General features: G+C 37.1%; 1 long non-coding RNA gene across 1 annotated transcript; it reads right to left on the bottom strand.

The window, feature by feature from the left end:
* Positions 1-6,299: 6,299 nt before the first annotated feature.
* On the bottom strand, positions 6,300-8,194 carry LOC106135325 (uncharacterized). The gene is made up of 2 exons (XR_009657285.1): positions 7,856-8,194; positions 6,300-6,642 (listed from the first exon to the last, which is right to left on the bottom strand). It is a non-coding gene; the product is annotated as an uncharacterized LOC106135325 (long non-coding RNA).
* Between the last annotated feature and the right edge of the window lie 357 nt (positions 8,195-8,551).

The following is an 8,551-nucleotide window of genomic DNA, read 5'->3' as shown; positions in this document are numbered from 1 at the left end:
CTAGGCCTTCCTATTCCCACCTTTTATTAAATTTATTGTTCATTAAAGCAAAATAAATTTAATTTATTTTTAGGCGTCGAAGTAAAAGGAGTTATCTATCTAAAGAGAGAGAGAAAAAGCATTCTATGACTCTACAAAGTCAGGAATGAAGGTAGAAAGATGTAGACTCTGCAGACTTATCTGTGATTTTATGCGTGCATGTATCTACCTTAAAAATATAAAAGAGGACTCTGACATACTAACATATCAATGCAAAGCCCATAGGGTTAAGAGATTTAAAATTTGACATTTGGTTCCTTATGTAGTAGTGCACCATAAGAAATTAATTTTTCGATTCACGCGGGCGGATCCACGGGCATTCCCTAGTTTGGTTCCTCTATTTCGCTGGAGATAAGTATTATATTGCAACGTTCACTCAACAATAAACTCTGCCTAAAATATGTCGTGCTGGCGTGTGTTGGCAATCGAATGTAGTTAGTAGGTTGAAAATTAAGTATGTAATAAGAAAGAATAGTACCACTCCATCCCTTTCCCATTGATGTCGTAAAAGGCGACCATGGAGAGGCTTATAAACTTGGGATTCCTCTTTTAGACGATGGGCTGAGCGCCGACGTGATCATATGTATAAAAATAAAGTCAATCATACAATAGCTCGTCTAAAAGATAACATCTGATATCAAACGTTTCTCCTTCAACTTGACGAATTAGTGCATTGAACTAACTCTTCAAGTTGGAACAGTAATCCTTAAAAATTCATGTTGGGATGTGGTGGTCATTGTCGGGTAAACCCTACAATGAGACGTATTGTAAGTGTTGTACACTATAGTCGTGGGTGAGCGGATCTTATGCTAACAGCGCGGCGCGCCGCCACGACGCATAATAATAATATAAAACATTCAACCAAGGTCGGGCTTTACACAATTATATCGTCATCGACGACGGAAACAAATCTTGCTTAAAATCCATGAACAATAGATTGTCTCTTGTAACCAGAACAGTAAACTTATCTAGAAGCAAAAGAGACTAACTAGTACATCCACCACAAACCGCGGATTTACTCAGTAAGAAGTGCGCTTAAAGCTTAATACGTGGGACGACAGGTATGTGCTAAATTGCATGCATTCCTTATTAATTACATAGTAGTGCCAAGGACAACAATTTTCAAGACGTAACGTTGACTACTACACGTAACGTAACGTCTACATTTATCCGGTACGAAGGACCGAACAAAAATTCGTTAGGTCGCGGGGCTAGTCATCTTTAGGCTATGATAAAACCAATTGGATTGATAAATTATATCAACCTGATGCCTAAAAATAATAAATTAATGGCGACGAAAAGTTCTAACAACTTTTCACACTAGATGTCTGCAAAAAGGTTCAATGAACCCACTCTTTATGAACCAAATTAATTAAACGTGACAGAATATGACATTGTTTGTGAACACAGTCATTGCATCTAATCAGTGAAATTAGACGTGGGATTAGTCGCTGTGAAGAGTGAAAGTGCTCGCGCGCATAAATTCAAATTACAACGATCAGAATAAAGTGGTATAAAACAGACAGATGGGCCTGTTTGGGCCACCCCCGCCCGTGCGGCCCACGACTGCCTAAAACTACGCAGAAGCGCGCGTGGGTGTCACTCAAGAAAAGAAAGTCACTAATTTACCAGTGTCCCACGGGACAGCCATAAAGTACCTACCAAGAGACGCATTTTATTAGAAAATGGATACCTTAGTTGAATTACTTTCTTTGGATTTCAATTTAAACATTTAAAATACACCGATGCAATAAGCACCGGTAAAAATTTTAACAGGTTCAAATCTCAGTCATAACATTTTCGTGCCTCGAATTTGTATGCAGTGTGTAAAATCAGTGTAATAAATACCTTCACAGTTGGTTCTAATGATAGCCGCTAGCTTTTATTCGTACTGATGGACTAAAAACAGGGTGTTGTGAAGGGTTCTCTTGTTACATAATGCAATTCCTTAACGTCAACATACATATCTACATGCATATGATCACGTCTATCGCCTTTAAAAAGAATCCCAAGTTTATTAGCCATTCCTTTAGTCGCGAAATCCGTGAGAAATATATGGAGTGGTCCTAATCTAAACTTTAATTTTGTCATAAAGCAACAACGAATTTAGACGGGATTATGTTCGTGGGTTTGGTTTTGTTTGCACATAGCAACACGAGACGTGCAGTCGCAGAATTACGATAGAGGCGATGATGCGCGAGATTCCGCGCTCCGCCTCAAGCATTCGGAACCACTAATTTCTCTTCAGTAATCCGCAGCTACGCAACATGTCCCACGCCATTGCCTCTATTCTACTATCATTATGCCCCTCGATGGATATAAGAACAATCATATTCTAATTTAGAGAGATATTATTAGATCGAGCACGTATACCTAATGTGCCGTGATAAGTGATGATTATTCTAAATCACGTGAAATTTGTTTGTTATACTGGTAACTGGAGCGTACGCGAGACATTATTAATACATTATCAATTTATCATTATGTTGGACACTTTTAACCATCAAGCAATCAAAACAACTTACAATTTCACAGGCGTTGTTGGTAGGCCCGTCAGCAAAAGGTGTTCTTCTTGTTTGTTATATGTTTAAATGACCTTATATATACTAAAATACTCCACTTAGCACAGCTTTGTCCGCGTATATTTTTTTACCTAACGCGAACCCCCATGGGAACAGGAGTTTTTCCCGGGCGAAAGGTACCTATTGTAATCCTTTTTGGTATTTACATCGATGTGCAAGAAACATAGAGATTTGGCAGATGGATGAAGGAGCGTAAAGAGGAGACACATAAATGCACTTTTATACAGGATAAGACATTAATGTGGATTTCAGAAGCTACAGCCACGACAGGAAGATAATCCGCTAACAGAGCGTTGCCCCGCTATCACTACCTACGTGACATCGTAAACGCACGCCGCCCCCGCCGCCGGCGCCGGCGCCACTCATTGACTATGCTCGGGACGTCCAGACGCTGCCTGCTTCTTCTAACCAAAGCAAGCAATTCGTAAAGAAGTTATTGTGATTTTAAATTTAATCACAATAATACTAGAAAGAAGCGATGCACTAGATTCTCGGGAGATAAATAATGAAGTCATCTTTATTAGACGGCCTCTGTGGCGCAGCGGTAGTACGCTTGTCTGTGGCATCGGAGGTCCCGGGTTCGAATCCCGGCCAGGGCATGATGAGAAACGAACATTTTCTGATTGGCCCGGGTCTTGGATGTTTATCTATATAAGTATTTATTATAAAATATAGTATCGTTGAGTTAGTATCTTGTAACACAAGTCTAGAACTTACTTCGAGGCTATCTCAATCAGTGTAATTTGTCCCGTATATATTTATTTATTTATTATATACAGTTTTAAGTCGCACAGCCTCTAATTCTCTTCAAGGTCTGAATTAAAGTTTAACTTTATCCCAAAAGGGGCTTAATTGCTTCAAAGCATTTTTCACTAGCAATAAAGTCATAGACTCAAACTGATATCGTCCCCTAAAGACTGCCATAATGATCTTATTAGGATCGCCCGCAGGATGCGTGGCGTTCTCTTCGAATAATAAGCGTGATTAACTGAATCATTTGTATGCCGTGGTGAGTGACGGACCGCTAGTCTAGGAAGCAATACCGATAACTTTCGGATTTACTGCCCACGACATAATAGCGGATACCTATATGAGAGCTATCAGGTAATTTCAATCTATTATCGCACTTCCTTCTGAAAGAAAATGTAAATGTGATGAAATTGAGGATAGAATTAGAAATCCTTAGTATAAACTTCATCATGAGTAGCAACTGATTTAGACTCTAGCATATTTGTGTATCCGTTGTACCCTCGGCCGCTATGATCTAGACTATATATCCAACTAACTGTTACTTGAATATCACTTTAACAGTCATGTTATCTAGTCAAGTATGCCCTCTCGTCACATAATCCATTACGGATCTTTAGCGCCACAACTATAGCCACCAGTGCTTATCGGTTGTCATAATTACATAAGCTACTGCGAGGCAGACACCGGAAACCCGCGGGCCTACTTAACAACCCGTAGCTGACGCGATCCGCCGTAATGTGGCAACTTGGTGAATGACTCCGGTGCAGAGGTATTAATGAAACCTTATCGGTTACCGTCGCGCCCGCCGATCGTGCCGCACTCCGGCAAGACCAGTGAGGAAATACATAAACCTAAAGATAATTTTATGTAATTACATGGATAGGGCGTTATATGAACGAACGATTGTTAGCTACCTAAATGAGAGAATATCAGAGGCGACGGGTTCACGCAAATGTGATGCTTTGGGACATTCATCAATTGAAAAGAGCGAGTGGAATGTGGAGAGGATGACTTACAGGCCGCCAGCATTTCGGCCCCTGTAGCCGGACGGTAGAACATAAAAACAATAATTGACAAAACTTTATAAATTTCGTAATAATCGTCAGGCACAGCTTATTCATTATCATAATATTTTTATTAGCACACAAGAAAGATATACAACACAAAATGTAATAAAACAAATCGCAAAGGTAATGACTGGATTGACTTTGATGACAAGTATATTAAAGTGCATATAATACAATTTACAATAGAAAGAATTAGGTAGGGATAAAATAATGTAATTTAAGTATACTTTGAAGTTCATATTGGCAGTAGGTATGTGGTTAAGCCAATTAAATATCTCAACCCTGGCCTTATTCAGTAGTGTCATTAAAACAAGCTCTCACGATAGTCTCGCCAGCAGCTAGAACTATTTTAGGCGTTGTGACAATGGTCATTACATTAGCCACTAGTTTAGGAATAATCAATTGAGTGGAATTAACATCATGACATCACGCCACTGACTACGATTGTCACAACTATGGTAATAAGTTGCAAAATTTGACTGCGACCTTCCATTTGATATTTTGTGAGGCATACTATCGCAGTCAAATTTTACCACTAACCGGATAAAGCCCTACCGCGAAGTAGTTATATGCTTATTTGACAAGTTGCCATGTCAAATAGGGTAAAATCTACATGGTATTCGATTTTTAAAACCAAGGAGTTTTCAATTTAAAAGATTTCATTATGACAGGAACAATGGAAATATTCCATTCTGAAAACTATTAGCACAGCTCTCGTATAAATAGTTGTCGTATAAGGAGTCATGTTCATTAAGCGTAAGATTGAGAATTTTTATCATCTTCATCTTGATAAACATACTCCAAACTTCTAATTTGAGGCATATGGATGAGATTGAATGGCTCTATTCTTAGGGCAATAAGGGGCATAACTTTAGTTCACTTTTTACGTTGTCAAATCAAAATAGTTTACCAATCCGTAAAATAAAGTTCTGTTCTTATCTATTGTGCCAAATTTCATGAAAGGGCCGAAGATTTTTCATTTCTAACAAAAAATCAATTTGGATAATAGATTTTTACTAAAATAAAGATAAGATTTGAACTGCAATTAAACGCGACATAGCGATGTGCCGCGCGGCCGGTTCTCCGTTTCATAAGGAAGAACATGATCCGGCTCGGTTTCCCGCGCAGCCAGCTTTCTTCGCCGCAATTGGTGCGTGCGCGCAGAGGATCGGGTCTCATGCGCGCGCGCACCTTATGCAATTCGCCCAATATTCAGCGAATCGGTGCTGTGCTACTTATGTTGTTCTGCAGCCTTCGGATTAAGCAATCACAGAATTACTTAATGAGAAATCGGAGCTACTGTTCGGTGATGGCTAACATTCATCATTCACATAGATTAAAAATGGATGATATATGTAGAAAAGATATACAACGTGTTGCTGCAAGAAGCATACATAACACAATAGAAGTGCTTCAGTTAACAAAAATTGTATCTTGCATACATATAATAAACAACTAAATTATAAAAACCCCTCCAAAGATTGCTAAGTGCACTACATTGATTTAAAAAATTACATGTTTAATTCAAAAAATCTATGATCCGTTATAGCCTTGTTGTGGCAGTCTTTGAAACTAATTTAATTAGTTTCAAAACATATTGCCTTTACATCCAAGGATCTTTTGTTATTGCTCTCTTGCTGGCCTAATATAATTTTATATATATATATATATAGTTTAAAAGTCCCAAACACACATATAAAATTTTTATACTTGACAGGCTAGTTGGGGCCAATAACTAGAAGGAAAAGTATCTGGCAAGTAAGCACTTTGCTCATCTTCCATGCCAGGCAAGCATGGAAGCAATGATATTATATTAAGTGAAAAACAAGTAGCTTTTGCCTTTTATTCAGGTAAAAGTCTGTTTAGGTTTCATTATTTTATTTATTTATTGAATGATATTCTCATTGCACAATACCAATTCTAACTACTACAATAGTGAAAATTATACATTTACAGTTGTTTAAGTTGAGGCATTGCTACATATAGTCACCTCAATATATATTTGATCTAAAACAGTGATGATTGCACTTCTTCTAATTTCTTGTCACAAATTGTGTTCTCTCGGAATTCAGATCTTGATCTGACATTTTGGATGAAAATTTTAGTTTAAACTTAAGGTGCGTCTCATTGCAAAACTCTGCCTCAATATAGAATGCAGGTGACAGCACAGCTAGGGATGCTTTTGTTTCTTATCGAAGCAATGTCTGCAAAATATAAATGAGTCAATAGTGTGTTGATATGGTATTGATGTGTCTCGCGGAAATAGTTTTAATCTTTAACGAGCCTATACCCACAGCTTCACTCAATCAATAGGGCGCCATTTTCAAAAAGCAATAAATTCAACGCCACATATAAAAAGCAAGGAGTTTGTATAGAAAGGTAGGAGTGGGAAGGCCTAGATGTATATACCTTGATAAAATTAAGGCACTAGCATCTATAAGATTAGTTGGGACAAGCTCGTGGCTCTGTTCAAATTAAATGTACCCAATGTCCTTTCTTCATATTCCACACTTTCTGTATGCTTAATTTCATGTAGATCAGTTTAGTGATTTTGACATGAAAGATGGACAAACAAACAAACTTTCATTTTGGTTAAAATATCATTATTAAGCTGAACTGAGAACTAAATTACAATGAGACTCCATCAATTTAAGAAAATTACTTAAATTATAATAAGTTTGCCTAGAGAATAATTTTTTTTTTTTCTCTCTTATCACTGCATTTAATTAGGATACTATTCTCAGCCATTTGGTTCAATATCTACTGGAGTCATGTTACCAACATCTTATATGTTGTGCTCAGTTACGTGCTGTGTTTCCATACAATTTTAATAATCAGTTTAATTTCTGGAATATAAATTGTTTTGTTTATGTGCAAAACAAAAGAGTGAACCATAAATACATACATACATATAATCACGTCTATATCCCTTGCGGGGTGAACCATAAATATTATTAATAAAAGAAGATCTCTTATTGAAACTGGACATTACCTTATTACCATACCTACTAGGTAAATACAAAGGTAAATCATTCATGTATAAATTATAAAAATTTAAACATAAAGTTTTACCTGTACATAAAACTTTGCTGCTTTAAAGGTCATTTTGGTATAATGTTTTGTTAAACATGAAATAATCTAGTTCATTATACCTGTACATATTACGTTTAAGATGGATATTGTTGCTTAAGCCCAAGAGAAAAGCGGATAGTACTAATTTTATCACAACTGTGTACACAAGCAACTGATAAGATAGCGTCGTGGTGAAAATTCTGGCGGCGCCGACCTGTGCGACCTGCCGGCTGCGGCTAGCCAGGGCCTCGTTGCATCACAAGTTACTGCTGCGACCTCAAGGTCCGCCGCCGACGCAACACTCTTCACTACACCAAACCTTCCCTTCACTAGATAGGTACTCACCCACTACGCTTGCTTCCATTTTCTAAAACAGCACCAGTTTCTTTCCGATCAGATTAAAGTAAGGCACAAAAAGTTTTTCTCAGACATGACAACACGCGCACTCACACACCGCCACTCCCAAGCACAAACTTTGTCCAAACTTTTCGAGATAAACAATCACAGAAATAAAACTTAATGACAATAACCCAAGATAATTGTCAACGCAAATTCACAGTGAGAGTCACCAATACACGGAAAATAAGAAACTATAACAAAAACCAAAGAAAACAAAAAATAGAAGACGAGATAACTTCAGCCGAAAGTACCGATGATTACACCGAAACGAAGTGACAACTTAGACTAGTGTTGTGCGCTTACTCGATTTAGATCAAAATTTCAAGTTAATTTATACGTTCCGATTATTGTTATTTAAGTTTAATAAGAACGAAGCGTTGGTTAATAATAATATCCTATACTATTAAACGAGCAATATTTGATAAAAAAATTGTACTTACGTATTCAAAATACTTTCAATGATTTCATTGAAATTTGTTGTATAATTACAGATTGGGACAAAAATCGATCTAGCTAGATATGTAGGTACGTCTGGAAAAATTACTTTTTTTCATATTCTCATCAATAACAAGTTTTCTTTTTTTATGACTAAAAAAAATTCTGTGGTTTTTCTGGTGTTGAATATAGAATAGAATAGAATAA

Source organism: Amyelois transitella, chromosome 20 (assembly GCF_032362555.1).
Source record: "Amyelois transitella isolate CPQ chromosome 20, ilAmyTran1.1, whole genome shotgun sequence".
Lineage (NCBI taxonomy): Eukaryota > Metazoa > Arthropoda > Insecta > Lepidoptera > Pyralidae > Amyelois > Amyelois transitella.
This window is presented reverse-complemented; position numbering and strand designations above follow the sequence as displayed.